The following is a 27,738-nucleotide window of genomic DNA, read 5'->3' on the forward strand; positions in this document are numbered from 1 at the left end:
ATACATAGATGGTAGATAGATAGATCCTGCTGATGACCAAACTTTAAAAAAAAAAAAAACTGATTCTGTTTGATTCTTATTCAAACACCCATGCTACCCTCACTCATGTAAACCAGGTTCTACCTGATAATTCATTCCAGATATTTACTGAATAATGAACAAATCAGATAAAACTCCTGTTCTTATAAAGCTTACAGTCTACTGAAAATGAAAAAGAAAAAAAATGACAAGTAAGTATACACAGAGTATTAATAGTACTAATACTTTCTGATTCCCTTGTTAACCAAAGACCATAAACAACAAACCTTACTCTGGCTTCAATTAGTCCACATATAACGCTGCTAAATTCTCCTTTCAATTACCTCAAATAACAAAATAATATTTAGCAAGAAACTGGATGTAAATTTCAAAGCTAATACTATGGCTGAAGTAAATGTTCAAGTTAATCGGAATGAGGGCAGCCTGAGGAACAGCCAAATTTTTCCTGATGGTAGCTATTATTTGTCTCTTGGCAGCTATCCAGGTTTTGGCTACTGCCATGAAAACCACACCTGCGACATATACGATCCACGACTTTAAAAATATGCATAAACTGTGCAACTATCATCATTAATTTCAGAACTTTTCATTACTCTGAAAAGAAACCCTGAACCAATTAGTAGTCACATCCAATTACCTCCTCCCTTTACTTCCTGGCAACCACTAAACCATTTTCTCTATGAATTTGCTTATTTTGGATAATTCATATAAGTAAATCATGGAATATGAGGGCTTTTGTGTGTAATTTTTCCTACTTAGCATAAGGTTTAAAGGATACATGTTAGAGCATGTGTCTACCTACCTCATTCCTTTTCTGGCTGAATAATAATTCATTTTATGCAACATACCATACTTTGCTTCTTCACAGAATAGTTGACTAGACATCTGAGTTGTTTTTGACTATTATGAATAATGCTACTGTGAACATTCAGACTTGTTTTATACAAACATATAATTTCAATATCTTGGGTATATTCCTAGGTATGCAATTGCTAAGTCATGAAATTCCATATTTCAGTCTTCCAGGAACTGCCAGACTATTTTCCAAAATGCCATACCATTTTACAACTTCACCAGCATTGTATGAAGAGTCCAATTTCTTCACATCCTCACCAGCACTTTACCTGACTCTTTGATTACAGGCATCCTAATAGATTGTGAAGTAATACCTCATGCAACTTTTATTTGTATTTCACTTATTAATTAGCATTTATGTATCTTCTCTGGAGAAATGTGTATTCAGACCCTTAGGGTTACTTAAATTGGGTTGTCTTTTTATTGTTGAATTCTTAATATACTCTAGGTACTAGACCTTTTAACAGACATGTTCTGCATTTTCTGCCATTGTGTGGGCATTCTTTTCACTTTGTTGATAGTGTCTTTTGACAAGCAAATTTTTATTTTTGATGAAATCCATTTTATTTATTATTATTATTATTTGGTACTGGGGATTGAACTCAGGGACACTTGACCACTGAGCCACATCCCCAGTCTTATTTTCTCAGTCTTATTTTGTATTTTATTTAGAGACTCACTGATTTGCTTAACACCTTGCTGTTGCTGAGGCTGGCTTTGAACTTGAAATCTTCCTGCCTCAGCCTCCCAAGCCTCTGGAATTACAGTCGTGCACTACAGCATGCCCATCTCATTGCTTATGTTTTTGTTTTTTATATATATATATATTTTAGTTGTAGGTGAACACACAATATCTTCATTTTATTTTTTTTTAATGTGGTGCTGAGGATCAAACCCAGTGCCTCACGCATGCTAGGCGAGCACTCTACACTGAGCCACAACCCCAGCCCATTGCTTATGTTTTTAATGACAAATCTAATAAACCATTTTCCCAATTCAAGCTTACAAAGATCTACCCTAACTGTTTGCTTCTGAGTTTTATAGTTTTAGCCAACGTAGTTAAGGTCCATAATTCATTTTAAGTCAATTTTGTATACAGTGTACAATGGGGTCCCAATTCATTCTTTTGCATCTGAAAACCCTGTTATCCCATTATCATTTGTTGCAAAGATTATTCTTCTCCACTGAATAGTCTTGCCACTCTTTTTGAAAATCTATTGATTATAGATATACAGGTTTATTTCTAGACATTCAATTCTATTCCATTGATCTATGTCTATCTTCCATTTTTTCTTTTTTGACCACAGATACCAGGACATGAAAAGTGGTAAGCGTTCAACAAATATTTGGTAGCTTAATAACTATTCCTGTCAATAATAAAATGATAGAATTTTTTAACTCACAAAGGCCTTAGGGAACATTATTCTACTTAGTAACTTATTTTCCCAATATTTAATAAAGGAGAAAACTGAGGCCTAAGAGAGATTAATTAATCAGCTCAGTGCAAAGAACAAATTAATTACAGACCAAAGCAGGGTCAGAATTCAGGTTTCCTCATTCCAATGCAGGCTCTTGCCTTATATAACATGCTGTTTTTCAAGTGAAACTAACTGCTTTAACATTCATTACATGAGCAGATAGAGATACATATACATGTATAGGTGCTTACTCAAAGTGGAACCCCTTTCTAAGTACATAATTCACAAAAAAAGCCATTAACAACCAAAATGTGCCCAAAAAATAAACCACAGACAACAGTTTCCTCCAGACAACTCTTCTCTAACTTCATTTTCAGCTCAAGAACCTAGCTAGTTTCTCTTTCAATCTTCAGATTATTCTACATGAGAAAAAAAGTCTGTGATGGTAAAAAATGAAAATTATTAGATAGTTCCATTACCCTGTGCTCTTCTACGTTTCCCACCACAATTATCTATCATTCACCACTACATGCTTTAAAGAATGAAGAATCTCCATACTTCCAAAAACCAGAAGAAAAAAAAAAAACCTTCTACAATGTACTTGCAGAGAAGGAGATATACATGATTATGTATGATTTTGAGAAAAAGAAGAGAGGCTAAATGTTCAACCCTAACACTGCATTTGTATATACATGTGAGGGAAAACATAGTTTATATACAAAAGTTATATATGTATTATGTATGAGTAGATCATAAATTCTCTTGTGGTCAAGAAAACACTTAAGCTTTAAACTCTAATCTCTTCACCAAATCTAGTCCTTTGAGCTCAATTAAGTTTTTCTTTCTACATATCTCTAATTCGATAATTATTATAATGCATTCTAATAGTTATCTCATGTTTGTGTCATCTCATTGAGAACAGAGACCATGTGTTTTTCATGTTGCATTTAGTCCACAATCTAAAATAGCCCTGGCACATGATAAGTACTTTAAAATTCTTTGTTGAATGAATATTTTCAAACTGTTTGTAATACTGAATACACCTGTTTAAGAATGTCAACAACAAGAAATTTGTTAATTCTTTCTATAATTCCCAAATACTCAAGTTCACATATAACTCACCAAACATTGCTTATACTCAGTATAAACTTCAGAGTTGGCTAATCTGCTTAGAAAAGCAAACAATTAAAACCCAATATATGACTATCTGAATGTTATAATTCTTCATCATATCTGCTATATTCTTAGCCAAAAACACAAAGAAAAATTCAAGCAATCCTAATCAAATTACAAGCAGCATGGTCTAGTAGAGTGATTCACAAAGGAACTGGGAAAGCATTTCTCTAGAGTCATGCAAAGGAACTCTTGAGGATATGTAAAGAGACTGTCATGTTTGCAAAGTATGGGTAAAACAAAAGAATAAAATGACTATAAAATAATGATTTAGTGGAAAAGGCAAAGACTTTGTAATTTTAAAGTCCTGATTTTAACATAAGCTTTCATTGTGACCACTTCTAGAAGACCACTGCATCTTTCTGTACCTCTTTTAGTTCATCTTTTAAATAACGTGAATAAGAATGTTTATTCCAGAATCTCACTTTGAGAATCACATGATAATGTGTAAAGGCCAGATAGCCAGACACCAGCATATAAAAAAATTAATTCTCTTCCTACCTGGCAAGAAGTTGTAATATGAGGGGCAGATTCAAAAAACTCTTCTCTAAACATGTTTCCCCCAACAGATGTCAGTGTTTGAGGTTTTAGCATCAGGAAATTCTATTTGGAGCTTCAAGTCCCCCAATTAAATGTAAAATAATCTATTAATGGATAATTTTAATATCCATTTAATGTCTACTCACCATGTTAAAGATTACTTATCAAGCCCTAGCAATCTCTTCTGATAGTAACAAAACAGGGAAAGGCCTATGATTCATTGAGGAGATTGAAGAAACAAGAAAAAGAAAAGGCCGGAAAAGAATCCTGAGACCACCTTTTTCTACCTACTTTATAGTATTACTTAAAAAACAGTTGCACTAATAGAATAATTACAACATGAAGTATTCAAAAGTTCATAAATTCACTAGTAAACTCAGCATATTAATTTAAGATTGTTTTTATGGCACGAAACATAACTACCTGCCAGACGTCATAAACTTTTCTCCTTTTGTATATGGTTCCACTTTTACAGGCTCCTCTCCTTTCAAGATTATGACTTACTCCCTTTTTTACTTTATTAAAAAAAAAAAAATACTGGGGCTAAGGTTGTGGCTCAGTGGTAGAGTGCTCGCCTAGCATGCATAAGGCACTAGGTTTGATCCTCAGCACCACATAAATATAAAATAAAGATATTGTGCCCACCTAAAAGAATAAATATTAAAAAAAATACTGATTTGTTGTTTTAAAAAATCATAACTTTGAGTTTATATAATGTATACTATAATAAAGTTATCTTGGGCATGGGTCATTTTTCTTCTGAATGAAAATGTTATTTAATGATTATCTAATGTTCATATTAACTAGATAGTGTCTCTGTAATTCTTCCTTATTTTCTCTAAAGTTTCATTTCTGTGGTTCTGGAAGCATATTTGCTTAAAATAGTATTTATGGATAAGAATTGAAAATTTTATTATTTAAAAAAAGAAAATCCCCAAACTATAATTTAATAAAACATCTTTCACAATTATCACCAAAGAAAAGATCTACTTTGGTATATACCATTTGCTCTACATTTCCCCAAAGTGTCAACTGTGGGCTAAGTCTCTGAAAGTTGATAAAATCATAGTATAGACAACATGACAGGTATGCCATATAAATCATTTTGAAATTTACATTACATCAAAACCACTATACTGTCTTTATAGACCTCAACAAGACAATGTTATATCCAAACTTAAACTTCACATTTTATTTCTGTTAAGGAGCAACCACTATGACTTTTTTTTTCGGAAGTTCTACCCCAAATTCTCAATCACTCACCCGCCCGCCATCTTATGAATCCCGTGCTTCCTCTCCGCCTGTGGGCTCCACCAAAGAGGACTCTATAAAGTAAATGTGGAGACAATTATTGCCAAAAATGAAAGAATAGAAATTCTTAATAGTTCCAGAAAGGCTAATAAATATCAGTCCTAAATTTCAACTTAGAGAGGAGAAAGTCTAAATCCTAAAGAATAAGAATAGATTATATGGAATCTAATTTTAAAATATCAAAATATGTTTGGGATTCAAAATGTTTAAAAATAACTTTTCAAATTCCAGAAAAACAAATTAAGCATTATTTGTAGGTAAAGCTCTAAATGGCACTTCTGGTTTCCAAGGCTTACCCAAAAAAAAAAAAAAAAAAAAACAATCTATCACGAATTTTTTTAAAAAGATTTGAATAAAAACAAATTTAAAAACTGCATTTTAAAGGTCATTTATGTATGAAGAACATCAAAGCTTTTCTTTTCTTCTACTCTTTGCAAAATGAGAACACATCTACAAACCTGAAATTCATACCTAACTCCTTTGTTACTGATACAATGAAGGAAACACTGTTCCCCACCAGCCTGCCTGAAACTTTGCTCTTCTTCCTACATTACCTTTCTTAATTCATGTTATATTTCCATGAAGGAAAAGCAGGTTTTCTTCAGTACCCCAAACAGAAAATTTATTCTAAGACGAGGACGATGATGATGATGATGATGATGATAGAGTAAATAAATATCAATTCTTATGTTAGAGGCAAAATGCTGAATGTTTTCCATAAGTTATCATAACTGCAATATGAGATATTGTTGTAAACTGAATGTTTGTTTTCCAAAAGTTCTTGGTTCGAAGTCCTAATCCCCAGTGTAATATATCTGGAAATGGGGCCTTTGGGAGCAGATTAGGATTAGATGAGGCCAAAGAGCTTCACCATGCTGGCACCCTCAAACATCCAGCCTCCAGAATTGTGAGAGAATAAATTTCTGTTGTTTAAGCCACTCAGTCTATCTTATGTTTTCATGACAGCGTGAACAGAGTAATATGGATAGGTACTATTATTTCTCCATCTTTAGATGAGAAAATTATAGCTCAGACAAGCTGAATAACATCCCTATAATGGATTCAGGAGACAGTGGTGGAGCCAGGATTTAAACCCAACTTTTAACTAATACTGTCCCATTGATGTCTTACATGATTGAGTGTGTAAGATGTATTACCAATTTTGCTAAGTATAAGAAATAAAAATAAGTTTGCGCATAAGGAACTCTTATCTAATCATAGTAAAGACAAATACATGAACTACTAAAGAATGAGTTCTTTGGGGCCTGGACCCCAATAAATTTTTATTGAAATAAACAACAACAAAAAAATACTACCAAGCAATAATACAAGGTGATAAGTACCTTATAAGTATATAAAATAAAGCAAAACAAGGGTTACCAGGAGAGAGCAACTGTGGGGATGGTTAAGGTAACCAGCATGAAAGAAGTAGAGAAGAAAAAAATATGGTAAATGCAAGTCAGTCAGAATAGGTAAGTCAATTACATTTGGAAGGGAATTTATCAAAGCCTGCTAGTGGAAGTAACATATAAAATGTATTTTCAAAGATGAGCAGACTCTCACTGTTGGAATGAGAGAATTCTAGGTTGAAGGGACTACATGCACAAAAACATGCAATTTGGAAATGTGGCTGGCTGTTGCAAACACTGTAGTTTATATGTTAATAGATGTCCATATCTCATCTCCTTCTTTTTCAAAGGCCCCTACACAAAACATGAAAGTAATGATCTTGCTCAGATCTGACCTTATTAATTCCTCATTCAAACAAGGAATTCTTGCATTGTCTCTCATATGAGCTTTGAGGGACACCAAATATCTAAACCATAACACAAGATTCATGACTCTAGGTGAATCAAGGAAAAAAGAAAAAACAGGAATTTAGATATTGTGGATAGAGTGGGACTGTTGAATAATATGATATAAATAATATGATAGTCAAATACAGAGTACGTTGAGAGAATCAATTAAGACTTGCAGAGGTTCAGACAAAGAAGATACAAAATGGTTCTTAAAAGGTGAGTATGAAGATGAAGAAGATAGATAAAACATACACAAGTATGAAACTGTGCTGAGGTGTAGAAAAACTAAGAAATTCACAATCACTAGAATATGAAGTATGAAGCTGGCCTGGCAAAGTATGATCCATTGAGACAGACACTGGCTATACATACTGTGCTGCGAACATAATGACAGCCAGGCACGGTGGTGCATGCCTATCATCCCAGCTCCTCAGTAAACTGAAGCAGAAGGATCCCAAGTTTGAGGACGGTCTGGGCAATTTAATTTAATAAGATGCAGCTCAGGCAAAATATCAAACAAAATAGATTAAAGCAAACCTTTGAATATTTTTATGTAGATACAACACTAGGTTCAATCCCCAGAACTGGATGGAAAACAAACAAATGAACAAACATGCTATAGGCTAGTGATCTGGAACTATAAAATGTAAACATGTACTATGTCAAAACTAGGTGTAAGTCATACTACAAGTCATTTTAAAAATTTAAACAGATAATACACTCACACGTCAAAATCAAACATTAAAAAGGTATACATAAAAAGGCTCAGCACAACCAGTCTGGCAGCTGTCCAGTTCATATCCTGCTTTTTTAAAGTATTACTTTGTTGTTCTTCCTTCCCCAGTTCCTTCATGACAAGGTAAGAAAATACAACTAAATATTTTATTACCTCTCCTTTATAGACAAAAAGATTTTTACAATATCAACTCATGAAGGATTCCTAATGCTGATAATAGTAATGTTTGGGTAATGGTACTGTGGATACTTTTTAAAATTATATCTGTATTTCACAAATCTTTGGTAAGCATCTATTACTTTTATTTAATGAAAAATGGTCATATTTTTATTTTCCTTAAAATAAGCAAGATTCCAACACAAATTTTAACAGTGTCTGGTAAGAGCCTATTCCTCAGAAGGTAGAAAGAGCTAGCTAGCTGCCTGGGGTCTCCTTTATAATAACATTGATTTCATTCATGAGAGTTCTGCCCTTAAGACTTATCTTCTCAAAGCCCTAACTCTTTAATACTATGACACTATTAAACCATATGTGGTTCCAACATATGGATGTGGCATAAGGGGACACAAACATTCAGACCATAGCAGAGAAGTACAGACTCCAGAAGCAAACCCACACATAAATGGAATAATGATGATATTTTATTCAATGAAGAATTAGGACAATTGTTATACCTTAGGAAGAATATTTAAATTCCCTTCTTAATATCACCGACATATAAACACATACATACATGCATACATGCTGCATTCCAAGTGAATTAAAAGCCTAAATATGAAAGAATTTTATAAGAAAATATGAGACTTTAGTAGCTAATTTCCAGGATGGCCTCCAATGATCTTTATACTCTGGTATTGAATGAAGCCCGTGATAAAATAAGAGGCTTTAGGAGCTTTGTGCCAAGATCCCAGAAGCTAGGAACAAAGACCAAATATAAAGCCTCTATAATTTCCTGAGTAAAGGGAGTATCTTTTGTTAGGATAGGATATTTAGTCTTAGTCCCAGGTCCCTAACAAAAGAGAGAAAGAAGCGGTAAATTGAGTTAATTATCAACAACCAGTTATTTGATCATGCCTACATATGAATATCTAAACTGCAGTGTTTGAAGAGCTTCCAGGATAATGAAGGCATCTAAGTGTTGAAGAGTAGCATATCCTAATCCCACACAGAAGTTTCTGTGTTCAGGAAACCTTTCAGACCTTAGTCTACATCTTCATCTGGATATTCATCTGCATTCAGTAAAATATCCTTTATAATAAATTGACAACTGTAAATGAGGTTCTTTCTTGGGTACTGCAAGCCATTCTAGCAAATTATTGAAGCCAAGGAAGAAGTGGTGGGAACCCTCAATTTATAACTAATAGACCAAAGTACAGCTGGACCAGATTTGCAATAGACAAAAAATGGGGAAGGGGCACTTTTGTGGAATTAAGCCCTTAATTTGTAGAGTATACACAAATTGTGCAAAACTGAATTCAACTACAAGTCACCAGCTGGTGTCCAGAGAACTGGAGAACAGGTTGATGTGGAAAAAAATAAACAATTATTTGGTATCAGAGTGTTCCATGTGGAAAAACAATAAAAAGACACAGTAGTCTCCTCCAATTATGAACAGGGTGGAGGGACAATGTGTGACTTCAAAAGATAGTTCAGAAAGGTAAGTTTCTGCCTGTTTTCCTGGATTATTTATTACGCCAGCCTTAATATTAGGACAATCGAGCAGCCCTAGTAAAGAACCATAAGAACTGGCGCCTTCTACCAAAAGATAGCAAATCCTCCAACAACACTTATACTAAAATGTCTTGACTTCAGCCCTCTGATATCTTGACTACAACCTCAGAAAAGACCAGAACCAGAACCACTAAGCCTTGTTGCTTTCATGTCTCTGACCCACAAAAACTAAGAATTAATAAGAAATGATTTTTGCTAGTTTTCATCAAATGCATTTTGGTGGTAATTTGTTATACAGTAATATTTCTGATGTGCCAGTCATTATAACCTCAACATAGAGAATGATGTTCTTAAGTATGATGCCAGAAGCAAAACCTGAAAGACAAGTAAATGTATTAAAGTGAAAATTTCAGTACAATGTAAGTACATTTTTAATGAATAAGAAAAGCCACAAACTGAAAGAAGATATTTCCCGTTCAGATAACAAATGATTAATATCCAAAATACCTGAAGGATGCCTACAAATCAATAAAAGAAAGACAAATCACATAATATAAAAAGGGGATGAGATTAGAGGACAAATCAGAGAAAAGACAACTTACAAGGGAAATTAAATAGCAATAATCATAAGAATAGAAGAAACACAACCAGAAACAAAAGCAATGCAAATTTAAGTCACTAAATATTTTCTCACATATCCGATTTTTTAAAACTATATATGAAAAATAAAATTAAGGCAAAGGATAGTGAAATGACAAGTCTTGTAAAAGTATTGGTAGAAGTGGACATTTAACAATCACTTTAGGAAACAAGATACAAAATCCGGTCAAGGTAAAAGATGAGCCTGTCCTAGCACTTGAAAATTTTCCAGTCACAATAACAGGTCCTAGAAAAAATTTCACAATATTGATACTAGAAAACATTCCACATAAGGGCCAGGTACAGAAACATTCATTGTACTACTGTTTGTAACAGGAAAGAATGGCAACCACCCAAAGGCCTTTTGATAGAATAAGAGTTAAGTAAAGTTTACTCAGTCAATACCACACAGCAGTGAAAACGAAGAGATTAGAATTCCATGTATCAACATTAGCGCATCTTGAAAAACATGACATTTTTTTTAAAAGGACTACAGAGGATATGTGCGGTGTACCATTTATGTTAAGTTTGAAAACATTTCAGTTCTATTGTTCCATTTTTATATATGCATCTATACACAAAAAAATTTTAAATATAAATGTGTGGGAATGATAAACACTGAACTAGGTATACCTCCAGATAAGGAAAAAAAAGGAAAGGGACTAAAATTAGAGTGACACATAAACTTCAAGTATATCTTAATTTAGAAAAAAAAGGATGATGATAAAAAAACAACCAAGCTAGGAAATGGGTTCTTGGGCACTTATATGTTTCTATGTTCTTATCTTTCTGATTATTTTAATATTCTACAAAAAAAAAATTACAACAAAATATTCCTAACCAAAATAAGTGATAGATTATAGATAATCAACATTTGCAACAGAAAAGGGTCAAAAGCATTTACACAGCACTGGGGGTTATATATTTAGCTCAGTGGTAGACACTTTCATAGCATATAAGACACCTTGGATTTGATCCACTCAGCACTGCAAAAATAAAAAAGCATTTACACAAAAAGAAAAAACAAACCATCATCACAGAAAATTAACAAAATTAGAAACTTCACTAGTAAATAAATACATGGCAAAAGGTACAAGCACAAGTTCATTAATAACTCACTAGTAATTTTCATTCAACAAGTCTGTTGAGTGCCTAGTATGGTCCAGGCACTATTCTTAGATATGGGAATACAGCAGTAAACAATATTGCTCTCATACATTGAGCTTTTATTCCAAATGATAGAGGCAGTCAATAAAAATGCAAACAAAAGTATGCTGGTAAATGCTACCAAAACAAAATGGGTGATGTACAAATCAGAAAAGAAAAGTATAATCTAGATTGAGTATTCAAAGATGGTCTGAAAAGAAATCTGCTCTCAGAAGTAAAAACTGAAAAGTCCCTCAAAAAGCTAAGGAAAGTGCAAAAGACCTGACACAAGAACAAACAAAATCCACTTGAGTAAATGAATGAGGTAAGTATGTGAAACAAATTAATGAGACAGACAAAAGGAAGTTCAGAGGTGAATTCAGGTCACCTCTGTAGAGCTGTAACATAATGCAAAAGAAAAGGAATGCAAAATTATGAAAATAAAATTAGGTCCTAAATTCAATGAAATGAAAAAGGAAACTACATCAAATAACCAATTTTTTGCAATCACATAACAAACCCTAAATATCATAGTACTTTCAATAATTAATTCCTTGGTACACTTTTACAGTAACTTTTTCCTACCTGTACTGGCTTTATAGTAGTTGACTACCTTTTCATATAACAATGACTTTGTAATACTTTCTAGAGAGAGACTTAAAAAAATTGCATTTTCATTTGGAATGAGACTGAAAATTTGTTTTTTCTGATAGTATCTAATTTTTTCTAAAGTTTCTTTCAATCCCACAACTATTGGTGATGCACTATAAATGTTTCAATTACTGAATTTTAAAAGGGCTGGGGATGTAACTCAGTGGTTAAGTGCCCCTGGGTTCAATCCCTGGTATTTACCCAAAAAAAGAAAGAAAAAGAAAGAAAAATTTAAAAAACTAGTTTGTAGCTCCACCTCCAAAATTTACTTTCCCCAAAAGCTTTCTTTCGTCTATCCAGAAATTACCTGTTGAAGGAGTTTAAGATTTAGCTCTATTTCCTAGTCCTGATACTCTCCACACATCCCAACTCCATCATTTCAATATGGTTTTAACCTAACTTTGATTAGATCAATATTTAAGGGTTATATATCATTACGATCAGAGCTGAGCCAAGCAGTAAATAATAATCATCTTTTACTGCATAACATTTTGTTTTCCTTGGAATAACTGGTTTCTCATATACCTAGTTTTCTACATACTTACCTTCATATACTTATCTACTATGTATTTATCCCTAGTTCACTTAGCCTCTCCAGTCTGAGAAATCTCTTTGAATATACTCACTCCCATCAGATTTCTATTAATTTCATCTTCTGGAAGAGGTCTTTCCCTGTCATCTGATGTATTCCTGTCTGGCCTGGGGATTGTGGGCCAGGTACACGGTTATCATCCTGGGTACTCTTTTTACCCCATCCTGGGTCTATGTTGCTCTTGTCTCTTTTTCAGGCCTGCTTCTCCTTGATTTATTCCCATGTTTTTTTTGTGGTGGTGTTTTGTTTTGTTTTTTGGTTTTTTTAGGTAACAGGGATTGAACTTAGGGGCACTCGACCAATAAGCCACATCCCCAGACTTATTTAGTATTTTATTAGGGGCACAGTCTCACTGAGTTGCTTAGGGCCTCGCTAAATTGCTGAGACTAGCTTTGAACTGGAAATCCTCCTGCTTCAGCCTCCCAGTCACCGCATACAGCTTCCCTTGTTTTACTGGGCTACATTAACCAAGTTCCTGAGGAAGGATTTGTGGGTGATGAATTTGAGACCTTTTCTCTCTGAAAATATCTTTATTCTATTCTCGAATATAATTAATAGTTATATTAGTACAACTCATGTTTCTTCAGAATTTTGAAGATCTTCCTGCTCCACTGTTTCTTGCTTCTACTGTTGCATAGTCTAATACCATTCTGATTCCTGATCCTTTACATGTGGATCTATTTCTTAAATTCACAATGATATGCCTTCGTGTGGGTTTTATCAACAACCATTATGCAGGGGGTTTAATAGATACTTTTGATCTGAAAAAATATATATTTTTTTCTTCAAATTTGAATATTGATTCACTTCATTAAAATTTTCCAATTTTTTCTCATTTGTTTCTGAAAGTCTATAATTTTGATGCTGGAAATTTTCTTACTTGTATTTTAGTACTGTTTAGTCTTTTTCTTCCTATTTTCCATCTTCTTCTTTTTACCTCTTCCAAGATTTTCCTACTTTATCTCTTAACCTGTCCAAAAGTATTGTTCATTCTTCTTTCTAAAGTATATTTATGACGTGCTCAATTTGGTTAATAGAAGTATAGCATAACTTATAAGTTATAATATAGACAGAACTCTTGATAGTTTTGCCATAATTTTTTGGTGAGGATTATTGAGAATTAAACCCAGGAGTTCTTTACCACTGAATCACACCCTGAGTCCTTTTTATTTTTTATTTTGCTAAGTTAGTTAGAGTTAGAGAGGCTGGCCTTGACTTTGCAATGTTCTTGTCTCAAACTCTACAGTCACTGGGATAGAGGCATGTGCCAATGTATAATATTCACTATAATATTATTATCTAAAGAGAAGAAATAGGACACCAGAAACTCCTTAAACCAGCCATATTGTAATATATTTAATAGATATGTATTAGGCATCTAAGCAAAAAAGGTATAAGATACGTGGCCACAGATAGTGACAATTAAAACTTAATGAGGAATCACTAAGTACCAAATGCTTTGCTTTCATTATTACTTAAATGTCACAGATGAGATAATTAGTAACCTATCCCAGATCATATCTCTGGTAAGTAATATATCTAGAATTAGAATGCAGGTTTGTCTGACTATTAGAGCACAACCTATTAAACACTTTGACAAACTATTACAAGCTCACAAAAAACTATTCATAAGCATATTTTGCCTAGCCTCATTTACAGTCAAATACAGCCATCTGACTGAGTTCTAACTGATGAAATGTGGTAACTCAGAAGTACCACTTTAAGGTTTGGCTCACTAAAATATCTCCTCCAGATGATCTGCTCTTTCCTTTTCTGGCTTTGTAAAGATGAGCGCATGCTGACAGGAACCATTTACTGAAGATGGCGGAGTCACAAGGCAGAATGCCACTACCAATCAGGAATACTAGTTTTTTATTTTGCTGAGCAAGAAATAAAATTCAAATTATACTAATCCACTGACATTGGGAGATTATAGTATCAATACCCTATTGCCTCAAGAAACAAAAAGCTTATATAAGTGGGAGGCAACTTAATAACCATCATAACATATGTAAATAGGACCAAAAGAGTAATACAGAGTTATATTTACAGAGAGAAGTTATATGTTCAGAGAAAAATAATAACCACTCTCAGCCAGAGAGATTAAAGAGGTATTAATATTTAAAGTAAATTCAGTTGATGGGATAGTAATTTGGGGCCCCAAAAAGGCATTAAAAGTAGAAGGAATGACATATATTACCATACAGAATATAGAAAAGTAAAAATCAGGAAGTATATGCTATAAATCAAAAAGTAGTGAGGTCTAAGGCAGATGACAGATGACAGTTACTTTTGGACCACTTTCCCAAGCAACAGAGAGCTACCAAAAACTTAAGAGCAGAAATCATACATAAATCATACAGTACAACACAAATTAAGTGCTAAAGGACTAGAGAGTAGGGGAAGCCTAGAAGCAAATATCACATAGTCTAGATTTAAGCATATAATAAATACTTACTGATCACCTACTTCATGTGAATCTAAACTAAATGACCAGCACAGGGAATGGGAGAAAACTGAGAAATTATTAAGGAAAAATTAGTAGTTGGTATAGGAACTGAAGATAGCATTGCATAAGAGAAAGGAAAAGGTCAGTAATGGCTGTGTTTTCAAGCTAAAGTGCCTAGAGAAGAGGTAAGACAACATTATTGAAGGAAAAAAAAAAAAGCCTAGAAGGCAAAACTACTTTGGAAGAAACTACTAATCTGCTTTGAGGCAGGCTGAATAAGAGATAACAGGTTCCACTTCTCCTATTTCCCAATCTATTTTCAATTTAGTAATTTAATCAAATGATCTGAGGCCCTCATTTTATCTAGAAAGGATTAAAAAGCACAGAGATTCTGTAGCAAATAGCTAGACTTTTGAGACAGCATTCAAAGTTACAAGTTATATAAGAATATTACATTAATCCCATGTTTCCAAATTGTATTCCATGACACATTAATCATCCTCTTTCTAAACATGCTATTGTCACTCTTTCTCCCAACCTCCTTTCCCCTCCGATCCCACCCAGAAAAAAATTAAAAACAAAAAAAAACTGTGTCAATGAAGTTTGGAAAATCTTGCAAAGTATAAACATTTTTTGGAATTAAACAATGTACATTTTTAAGAATCCTATACTAAAGAAACTTTCAATTTTCTTTAGTCCAAGTATTTCCTAAATTTAGTCAAAGATAATAATCTACTTTTGAGGAAGCCTTCCTATTAATGATATACAATTTGGAAATGTTACACAGATAGTAAGATACTTGAGAGCAGGGAAAATTTCTTATCACTCTTTGCAAATTTATGGTAGAGTTATGTTAACAGTAGATGGCACATATCTTTATCATATCTAAAAAGCTATACCAAGGATTATATAGGTTTACAACAATTCTATACATCATAAAATATCTACCCACAAATTCATTGTAGGCAAGTATTTCTATCATCCTAATTCTACTGGATAAAGCAGACTTCTTGCTTACAAAATTAAGTCCACCCTCAAAATGCAATACAACTGCGGACACCTCAACCTTGTAAAATCTAAAAAACGGATTGCTCAAAATAGAGCATTAAATAAAATTTTTTTGTTAAAAACTACGAAATATGTGTCAACAAGTTATTTTTCAACATGGATATTATAGTATGAGCACAGGATGAGAGGCAAATCTTTGCTAATGACAAAAATTAAGATTTAAAAAAAAGGCTTAAGTAAATGCTAAAAAAAAAAATTTCCTCTTTCCTCTTCAACAATTCAGGTGAACCTAAATAAGCAGTCACTTATTCCAGTCCCCTTCCCCCAATAGGAACAAGAGGAAGAAAAACATTCTGCCACTGGGTGGGGTACAGAACAAACTGTGCCCCTCCAGGCTTCATTCACTAGCTGTGGACTGAATGAATCAACATGTTTATCTGCTAATATAGCTGAGCTCATTTTAAAGTGCTATGCACTTGAAAGGCAACTTTTTAAAAATAGAACTAGTAAAAGAAAGTTTTTATTTTTTTAGCAATTTTTGTTAGGTCCTTTGTTTTAGAAGACCAAAAGTTGATAAAATAATTCTTCCATTGTGTCAAAATATGGATTCTCAACATAAGATTTAAGGAAACTTGGCTCTAAAACATTTGTTCTAAGGGTCAAGGACAGTCTGACTTCTTAGTTCTGCCAGCAGTTTTTAAAAGTTGCTTCCTGTACTAGGGAATGTTCACTGTTCTTACACAAACAATAATAAAAGTCATTTATACAACCATCTTGATTAGTCTTTTCCTTTTCAACTCAATTTGGTAATAGCAAAAGTTACAAATTTAATCCTAATAAGCAGTTTAAGGTTTTTACTTACCATTATATTCTACTCAATCGTTATTTGTGGGGAAACAACGTTCATCTGTTCATTTATTTTTAAAAATATGTTGTGAATACCAATTATGTGCCAGACAAATAAATTTTTTTAAAAAGTCAATAAAAGATGTGGTCACTGTCCTCACTGAGCTTTCAGTCTGGCTGAAATTATGAAGTTATACACATATGTAATCCAGACTATGAAAAAGTAAAGATATCATAAAAGCAAATATTGTGATGGTAGCCTGAGGGTCAGAGGACTCCTCTGGCAGTGACAAATTAACTGTGATTAGCTTTACAAACATTAACCATAAAAGTAAAGTGCACACATACCCACACTCCCTATCATCTTAGAAATAAAAATGTTCACAGCTATGAGGGGAGAGAAGGATTAACAAGATCAAGGGTAAAATTTAGATGACTCTTAAAAAAAAAGGTGACAGCTTCAGGTGAACATCAAGAAATCACTTATCTCTGTGGGAAGAAAAGCAATGGCCATTCCTAGTATATTTCTACTCAAAAATAGGTTTCATAGCTAGAACTGATTTCCAATGATAAAGTCAACATTAGCTATCAGTCTAATAATCTCCAATCATCTCAAATCCTCCAAACATAATAAATTGAGCTTGTAATAGTAAATCACAAGCCTTAACACAAATATCTCAGTTCTCAAAAAATGTCTTCAGCTTCACATTTTACAGGATTAGAGAATGTTAGAGGAGAAACAAACTTTTAAAAACTCACCTTATAATAAAATGCTTTCACTCTGCAAATCAGGAGTAAGACCCAAAGTGGGGAAGTAGCACACACAACATTATGCATTTAATTTGGAACAGAACAGGAGGTTAGCTAGAGCCTTGGAGGTCTGAGTTCACTCTCTATGTTCTTCCTATCAGTAATGCAATGACAAATACACTGAATGACAAGGGACATAGCTATTGCAAATAAGACAGAATTTAATATAATAGGAATTAAATTTCAAAAGTTTTATACATTTTCCACTGACCTACACTTGTCTTAGGCTCTACAAAAATAATGTTTCATCTTACCACATGCCACAGAAAGGTAAAAGTGAAAAAACTAACATTTATTTACCCTACAGGGTCCAGGAGGTAGGTTGAGTGCTTTAACTACTTCAATTTCACTTAATCATCACAACTACCTTCTGATTAGATATAATGCTCTTTTTACTGAAACTCAGAAACAAATTATTTGAGGTTATGTAACAGAAAAAAGGCAGAGAAAATATTTGAATTCAAGCTGTCTGACTCTTCAGAACCCATGAAGCCATTTACCATAATATACACACATACACATGCACACACACACTCACATTTTTCCACAAGAAAATATACAAAGTGATTAGAGCTCCCTGAGAACTCACCAATGCAGATGTAACTGCTGCTGACATATCTTTTCAAGTTTGATCAGAATATAACCACTATTTATTACAGTATTATAAGAGGAAATATCAAGTTTTAAACAACTACTTTACAAACAAAATTCAGAACATATTCTTAAATTGAAAACTGTTTGTAATTTCCAGCATTCTTTTCAATACCACTGTCAGAGCCACCAAGAAAAGCATTAGTATCTATTCACTCCTGTGAAATATTGACTCAATCACAAGAAGCAGTCTGCAATGCCTAAGACAACAATGAGAAAATAAGAACTACATTTTAATAATTCTGACTTCTCCACTAGTGAAAAGTCTATTAATAATTTCAACTGAAAATATACTGCTCAAAAAATAAAAGCTAGTAACATAAACAGAGCAACCAAATCATTAATTAAAAGAAGACCCATTTTTTAATTGCACAATTACCCCCCACTAAGTTGGAATAAGCTGTTGTTTTCTAATCTCTGCTAAATTAGTTAACACTCATGCATCAGTTCCTGGTTTCAAATATTTAGTTAATACTGTTCATCTGCTGTCATCTCTCACCAAGTTCTCTCGACCTTCATGGATTTATGCTTTTGTGTTCTCCTGTTATTATAGTGGAGAGAGAAATGTATGTCTTCTCTGATATTAGAAGGATTTTTTGTTGTGTTTTCTTTTGATCTCTATGGGGTCTGTTTTCTCTCAAAGCTGCAAATACCACTCCTTTCTCCATGTCTTTGTTTTGACCATTCTTTTTAACACTGGTAGCTTCCCCCCAAAGTCCAATGGTCTTGGATTATTAGTTCATCTTTTAAGAATAAGGTCCTGAAAAGAACTGACTGCAAGACCTGTGGTAGAGGAACAGGGCTTGACAACTTGTGGAGTTCACAAGGGGCTCTCAATGCTAAACTACCAGTATCTTTAGATGCTGATAATCTCAATCTTCTGCAGGGGGTGGTCAGGACAGGCTTAACTGAAGTTCTAGGATAGCAGAGAAAGAGAGCCAAGAACTCCATAGTTCAGATGTATATTTCCCTAGATCTCCCTGTTTTAAACCAATCAGTCACCCATGCCCCTGGTTTTCAGAATCCAGGTATCTCATCTTTAACTATACAAAAAAAAAAAAAAAAAAAGCTTTGGTCCCAAAGCCCAGGGACTTTGGGTAGAAATGACTATCCACTTGTAAGGGTACACATGAAACAACCTGAGGATTCTACCTGCCAAAGTACCCAGATTTTCCAATTAAACCCCCAGGGAAAAGTTTCCACTTTTGACCTTGACCTTCCTTAGTATCTGCTGCTTTCAAATGCTGTTGCCTCTTGGGAACTTAACACATAGTATTACACTTTATATGAGTATTATTGTACCTTTACAGGTACTGTGACATTACCTTTGTTGAGTCCGTCACTACCTGTCCATCTGCTTTGTTATTTCAAAAAAGTATCAGAATTTCTGTCTTCTGTTGTACTCTCTCCCCATTCATTCTATTTCTTCCATTTTGGCAGGGACTGGAGTTGGAGAAGAGATAAAAGTGTAACCAGTCTCCCATTTTTAGTCAGAAGTCCTGATACAGCTATTTTGAGATCAGCCAACTCAGGATACAGACTAAAGGGCTCATCACAAGGACTAAATTAATACTTCTCAAAGTCTGATCACAGACCTGCATCAAAATCCACTGGGATGCCTGAAACTACCAGTAGCCAGGGTGATTTCTTACTTTTGTTGTTAAATGAAAATCAGAGTGATTCATATTCCTGCTCAAAACTTTCAATAAACAGCTTCCAACTATACTTAGAATAAGCCAATTTCTTTCAAAGTCTGAAATGATATAGCCTATATATATGCCTACCTCTGATTCCAACTAATACCCTTTTCTCCTGCTCTTTAACTCTATCTTAGCTATATTGACCTTCTATTTATTCCTTGACAATCACAAAGTTTACTGCTCAGGGCCTCTGCACTTGCTCTTTCCTCAACTTGTAATATCCTTCTTCTAGTTATATGCATGGCCCATTTCATTCTTCAGATCTCAGCTCAAAGGTGAATACACAAAATGTGGTCAATCCATACAATGGAATATTATTCCACGGAAGGAAATTCTGACACATGCTGCAATGTGATTAACCTTGAAGACATTATATTCAGTGAAATAAGCCAGAAACAAAGACATTGTATGATTCTACCTATAAGAGGTACCAAGAATAGTCAACTTCACAGAAACAGAAAGAATGTTGGTTGCTGGGGCTGGGAGGTGAGAGAGAGATTTATTGTTTAATGAATAGCGTTTCAGTACTGCAAGGTAAAGAAAGTTCTGAAGATGATAGGGATGGTAGGGATTGGCTGCATAATGGTATGATTTACCAAATGACATAAAATCATACACTTCAAAATGATTTAGATAGAAAATTATATATAATATATCTTACCATACATTAAAAAAATAATTCTTTTAAAAAGACAATGTTAAAAAAGACTCCTTCCAAGATCACCCCACACAAAGTTACTTCCTTCCTCTGCCAGGATAACTCTCTAGCATATACCTAGTTTACCTTTGTCCGCAGCACTTATCAATATATGAAATTATTATTTTTATTTATTGACTTGCTTATTATCTCTGTCCTCGAAATAAACAGTAGGTAGCTGGGACACCTTTTAATACTACCTACATAAATCAAAATCACAATATGATAGAAGGTACTCAGTAAGTATTTGGCAGATAAATTATTTCATTGGCTCTAGATTCCAACCCAGATCTACTGAATGAGAATCCTGGAATTTCCAGAAACCATTTTATAAAAACCAAAAATTTCCTATTTATGATGCAAATAGCACCTCATTCATCCCCATAGCTAACCTAAGCCATATGATACAACTAAAACTAACCCTTAAAATGGATATTCTCTGCTCTTATCATTGAAGGCTATTTGCTTTTGATTGGAGGAACAGTGGAAAAGATATGAATAAAAGAGGAGTTTCTAATATTTTCATAAAGAAATACCCCATGACAGGGCAATAGAGTTGCTTTAACATATAACTATCTTTAAATGATCTAGCATATATGAGCTTCCACATCATAAATATGCTTAATGATCTATTTTATTAAGCAATTCAACAGTTAAGGTAGTTTTTAAAAAAACATACTTTCATTTATGTACTTGATATTATATAATTTCCTAAAGGATTTTGTTCTATTATCTTCTTTCAATCTTACCTAGACAGTTCTCCAGCTCATTTGTACCAGCAAACAAACATATTTGCTCCCTATTCTAGAAAAAAAAAAAAAAAGCTACTTGATTTTACTTCACTCAATCTTTAATCCTCTCTACTTCCCTTCACCACATCAAATTTCTTGGATGTCTACTTTCTCATTTCTCATTCACTCAATCTTCAACTCCATGATAACTAACACAGCTGTCAATCCTTTACCCCGGCAATCATTCTCTCAGTATCACCGATGAGCTCTTTCCTCCTGTTACTTATACTTCCCCATCTGCTTTAACTTCTGCTCCTCCTTCCAGATGACTTAAATTCTGTTCATCCTTAAAGGATGAGAGGAGAGGGTAGCACTGATCTAGACAGGGCTCCGTGTAAAGCTGACTTCAACATTTATTATATTTTTCTGAACTGTTTGACTCAGGAACTGGTCTGCCTTCCAAAGGTGTAAGTAAACTAGGGCAGGCTCTATTCTCATTCATCTTTATCTCCCCAAACAGGAATACTCTGGCACACAATAGAGAACCCATAAAGGTTTGCGGCAGAAAGCAAAGAGGTGAGGGGAGAAGAGAGGAAGAAAATAGTTCTACTCAGTTTTTATCCCAAAGTACAAAGCAGAAATGCTAACCACAATGGAATTTGTTTACTCTAACTGAATGTATGTCTATTTTCATGGGATTTTGTTTTGATAAATTTCACTAAATATTTACATTAAATTCTAAGAACTGTACATTTACATTAAAGCTTTGACTGTAAAAGGCATACTATAAACTACGATTACAACTGCTGAATTATTAATAGGCAAACTCACAGTTTTAGAAAATACTAGTCAATGAAGAATAATATACTTTAGCATTCTTCACCTTTCTGATTGGAAAAGGGGTGAAAAGAAAACATGGTAAATCGGAGTCCATCTAAAATGAAATGGAAATAAAAAGAAAAGAATAATACTCAAGACTGAAGAAAGGGCAGTAAAACAGTTCCAACACTGTCCTAAAACTAACTTGAGCTCTATGAAGAAACTGTCATAAATGAGTTAGTTAAGTTTTAAAAGATTTTTAAGTTCGATTTCTGTTACTTAATAAAAAAAAAGAAGATATCCCTAAATTTTAAAACAAAGTATGCAAAACAAACTGCTTTAAGTCAGTACTCACTTATGTTAGTAAAATCTATCTAGCACTTTGGGGCACTTATTCAACAGAAAAAAGGAAAATATTTCTTTTTAATTCGAAAAGAATAAGGACAATTCCTGGAGGAAAAAAAAAAAAATCAAAATCACCAAACTCTATCCTCATCTTTTCTTAAGCATGTTCACTAAGCAATCTCATCAACGCCAGAACAATACAATGATAAAGAACATATCCTCCAAGATCAGACATGCATGTTTGATCCTGACTTATGAGGTGTGTAACCTTAAGCAAGTTACTAAACCTCTGTACCCAGTTTCTTCATCAAGAAAGCAATAACAGTACAGTACCAACCTTACAGGGCTGTTACAAGACCTTAGTTAAATAAATAGTAGTCCCCCTTTATAGGAAAGGGATATTTTTCAAAACCTGCAGTGGATATCTGAAACCAAAAAGTACAGAATCATTCACATATATATGTATATGTAATATATATATATATAAGTATATATATATACACACACACACATACATACACACACACATATATATACATATACATATATATATATATATATATATACATAAGTATAGGAAACAAGAACATATATATACATATATGTGATCTTTTAAAACTTACCTAACTCATATACACATGTTTCACATGTCTATGACAAAGTTTAATTTATAATTAGGCACAATAAAGACAAGTAACAAAAATTAATAATAAAATAATTATAATAACATACTATAATAAAATTGCCAGCATCACTACCCTTGAGTTTGGGGCCATTAGTAGTAAAATAAGGGTTATCTGAATACAAGCACTACAATATTGCAACAGTTGGTCTAATAACCAAGAGAGCTTACTAAGTGACTAAAATGTAGGTTACATGAAAAGAAAAGCAAATTAGAAAAGATAATCAAAGTATATAAGCAAAGTAAAAACACAACAGCAGAACCAAAACATCTACAGAAATAGTTTGTTTCAAAAGGTCATAAAATAATCAGTGAAGAAGACGACAAATTACAAAAATTCAGTGGGAATGTAGAAAAAAGGAAAAAGATACAACTTGTAAGGGGATAATAAAACAATGGATATGGAAAACAGGCAACAAATATTTTAAAAATACAGCATTATTCCACCATGACGATTAAAGAATGCTGCCAAATTTAGTCACTGTTCTTATCAAAAGATAGGTTCTATTTTTCCTTCTCTTGCATCTAGTGACTTCTTTGCCCATATTGTGACTTCTCTGCCCAGTAAAATATACTAGGCTGGGCACATAATCCCAGTTACTCAAGAAGCTGAAGCAGGAAGATCACAAGGTTGAAGTCAGCCTGGGCAACTTAGTGAGACCATGTCTCAAAATTTAAAAATAAAAGGGCTAGGGCTGTCATTCAGTGGTAGAGTACCCCTGGGTGCAATCCCCAATAGTGCTAAAAAGAGGGAGAGATACTGAAATACTTCTGTGCCAATGAAACAGTCTGAAACAAATTTTTAGGAGAGCTAGTAGTTTCTTCTCTTAGACACAAATCACATGTGCTAAATCCAGTCTGTCCTGCTGGAGAAAGGCAATCTAGAGAACTGAGGTAATCTCAGGGAGCAGTCAACAGAGCACCAAGGACCCAAATATGGGAGCAAGGATTTTAGGATCTCTCAGTTCATTATAGTTACCATCTGGGCCACATGAGTGATCCCAGGTGAGATCACCAAAAGAGAAGGAAAATGCTAGTAGATAAATCATATACTCTATGTATTTACTTTTTATAAAGGGAATTCAAATATTATTTATAAAATGATTCAAACAACATTGGTTAAAAGTTTCTAAGACCTCAACTGGGTGGGAAAAGTTTGATATATTCAATTACACAACAGAAAGTTTTACACGACAAAAATATACCATAAAATTAAAAGGTATATCCAAAGTAGGAAAAATACTTGCAACAAAAAAATTAATATTCCATCTGGGCTCCTAACATGGTTGTTAACTTCTTTGAAGCCAGCAAGGAAATATTATGTGACATAATGCCAGACAGATACAACATTTTATCACCTTCACCATATTCTACTGATTAGAAAAAAAGTCACAGGACCTACTTATTCTCAAATAAGGGCTATGAAACATGTAATACAAAAAACTAAGAATTTATAACATTTGCTTAAAAAGATTTGAGGGAAGATGTGATAGCTATCTTGAAATATCCAGAAGCCTATTATATAGAAACAGAACACAGTGTTTACTGTTCATAGGGGCCAAAGAAAGGCCACCAGTAGCTGCTGAATTATATAACAGATAAGCTTTATATAGTGAGATTTCAGTTACTTACAATATCTGAGATGAATGATCTATAAGAAACCGCAGGAAACAGATTCTTATTGGCTTGCAATGTTAGGTTTTTATGAACTCAAAAGAGCTTTTTACAGTTCTAAGAGTAAAGTAAATATTACCCATGAAATATGCATCACTCTTCTAGAACAATGAACAATACCATATTCCCATTCTAATGGCCCTCCTGATTTATTATGTTTATATCGAATAAAACTATTTTCAAAAAAAAAAAAACACTCAGCAAGAATCAATCCATAAACCATAGTTTTCTGCCCCTGTGGTCACAGGAACCTTTAAGAATATATTTTAGCAGAGATTTCACTGAGAAGAAGTACTCCCACTGCCTGAATCCCAAAGCACAGAACAACTGGAAAGTTCATCCTTCCTCTACTACACCATCTCATTCTTGATTTAGACTGCTTACATACTAGCCCATTTTTAGGACCACCTTGTTCAGCTACCTATTCCAGGAATAATCTTCCAATTAATTCTACTAATTCTTATTATGTTAGTTTCATTTTGCTACCCACAAGACTTGAGAGACTTGAGAGCACAGTTCTAGAATCCCAATATCACTCTTACCAAAACCCTATCCTGGATACAGGCTGCTTTCATAATCAAAACTGTGATCTATTTCCTGCCTTGTTTCGTCTGTCTTAATTCTAATTCCTTGCCCTGATGATCTGTGACATACTATTTGAACTTCTAGAACAGTTATTTTCTTCCTTATTCATTTATCAAGTACTGATAAAAGAAAGGGCTGTATGTTCAAGGTCCTGGTGAACCCTATATGGAAGTAAAAAGTCTGTACTGACATACTACTCCTGTCCTCAGGGAGTTAGAATGTAGCCTTAAAGGACATATGAGATTTTCACTGACAACCACAGAGGAAAAAATATATGCCAAGCAGAAAGCCTATCATAAGGTTTAAAAAAAAAAACTGTTAAGTGCAAGGTTAACACATCAGAAGATAAAAACTCTAGGATGCTATTGAGGAAAGTTTCTCTATGCCAAAGAACATTATCTATGTTCTCAGAGAAACTATGCAGAGTGACTAACTATCACAAGTTCAAAAAGTAGTTTCTCTGTATTCCTCACTGGGATGTAGAGTAGTGAATGACACTCCTCAAGTAGCATGAGGAGTCCACCAGATGGAAGATACTCCCCTTTTCCATGCTCAAAGGGTTTAAAACTTTTCTGCCCACTAGGTACTAAAAAGTATTTTTTAAAGAAGTCCAATAAATTTCTGAGTGTCAATAAACAAACAAAACATGAAGTATCAAAGAAATCTTAGGTACTAGTCCAGCCTCTATCAAATTACCTCGACTTTTTAAATCTCTAAAATATATATAATATTAGGTAACTTTCAAAGTCTCTTCTAGCTGGAAATTCTAAAAGTACTTGAAAAAAAAAACTCCAGCTATTTTTCCAGATAAGTGATTAGAACTCAGCTGATTTAAATCACTAGAGTTTTAGACAGTAGAATGAATGAATGAATTGGATATAACATTCCTATGTTCATATATAAATATGAGACCAGTATAATTCCACAGCATGTACAACCACAAGAATGGGAAACTATACTCCATGTGTTTCAAAATACACTCTGTTGTCATGTACATCTAAAAAGAACAAATAAAAAGTCTCATAATTTGTACTCCTCACTTCTCATAAATTATATTCCTATTCTGAAAGTATTATATTAGATAAGAAATAGCACTACTGAATTATAGAGCTTACTAAATTTTATATTTATACAATACAATAAAACCTTTACTTAGCAGAGTCCCATTTTCAGATGTGGTAACTCATATCAGACTAATCCTCCTATGTATGAAATTTTAAAATCTTCACAGAATCTGAAAAACAACTACTTGAAAGCAATAGAAAGCAGCAAAAGCTGACGGGGGGGCGGGGGGGGCCTTCCTAAGTTTGACGAAAAAACATGAAATTGATCAAAAGAGCTCAGTAAATTCCAAACAAGATAAACACAAAGAAAATAATGCCTAAGTATATCATAGGAAAACTGACAAAAATGAAAGAAAAATATTTAAATCATCCAGAGAAAAATGATATAGGGAAACATTACTAAAATAACAGCTCACTTCTCATCAGAAACAATGGCATCCCAAAGAAAATGAAATGACATATTTAAAGTGATGAAAGAAATAACATTATCAAATTAAAATTCTATATACAGTGAAAAAAAACCTTCAAAAACAAAGATGAAATAAAAACATTTCAAAATGAGTTCACTGGTCACCAATAATTATGCTCTAAGAGAAATTCTAAGAAGTTCTAAGGCAGAAGGAAAATAATCCCAGATAAAAAATGAAATCCAAAGGAAGAAATTTTTAATACTATAAATAAGTATATAAATATGAAAGGTAATATCTCCCATAATATTCCTGATAAGACATATAAATAAGCAAAAATTATAACATCATATCATGGGGATATAATATGTAAGAGAACAAGAGCACAAGGTGGGAATAAATGTAACTACAATATTGCAAAGGTCTTATATTTTACCTGAAATAAAATATTAATCCAGTATAGAATGTGATAAATAAAGGATGCGTAGCATTGTAATCTCAAGAGAAGGGTTTCTGAACTTCTCAACTTCAGCACAGTGACATTTTTCAACTGTTGTGGAAGATCATGCTGTGCATTATAGAACATTTAGCAGCAAGTTTTAGACTCTACCCACTAGATGCCAGTAGCAACCTCATATTATGTCAATTAAAAATGTCCCCTGGGAATGAAAATCACCTTGGTTGAAAATCATTACACTAG

At 33.5% G+C, this 27,738-nt stretch overlaps 1 protein-coding gene across 3 annotated transcripts in view; it reads right to left on the reverse strand.

Moving 5' to 3' along the window:
• Positions 1 to 27,738, reverse strand: part of Akt3 (AKT serine/threonine kinase 3) — a 282,729-nt gene that overhangs the window by 232,330 nt on the left and 22,661 nt on the right. The window contains exon 2 of one of the 3 annotated variants that reach the window (XM_076832056.1): positions 5,289 to 5,350. The exons of the other annotated variants lie outside the window; for them this stretch is intronic. The gene's annotated coding sequence lies outside the window, so the exon portion shown is untranslated. The remainder of the gene's footprint in view (positions 1 to 5,288; positions 5,351 to 27,738) is intronic. 3 annotated transcript variants of the gene reach the window in all.

This window comes from Callospermophilus lateralis, chromosome 13 (assembly GCF_048772815.1).
Source record: "Callospermophilus lateralis isolate mCalLat2 chromosome 13, mCalLat2.hap1, whole genome shotgun sequence".
Classification (NCBI taxonomy): domain Eukaryota; kingdom Metazoa; phylum Chordata; class Mammalia; order Rodentia; family Sciuridae; genus Callospermophilus; species Callospermophilus lateralis.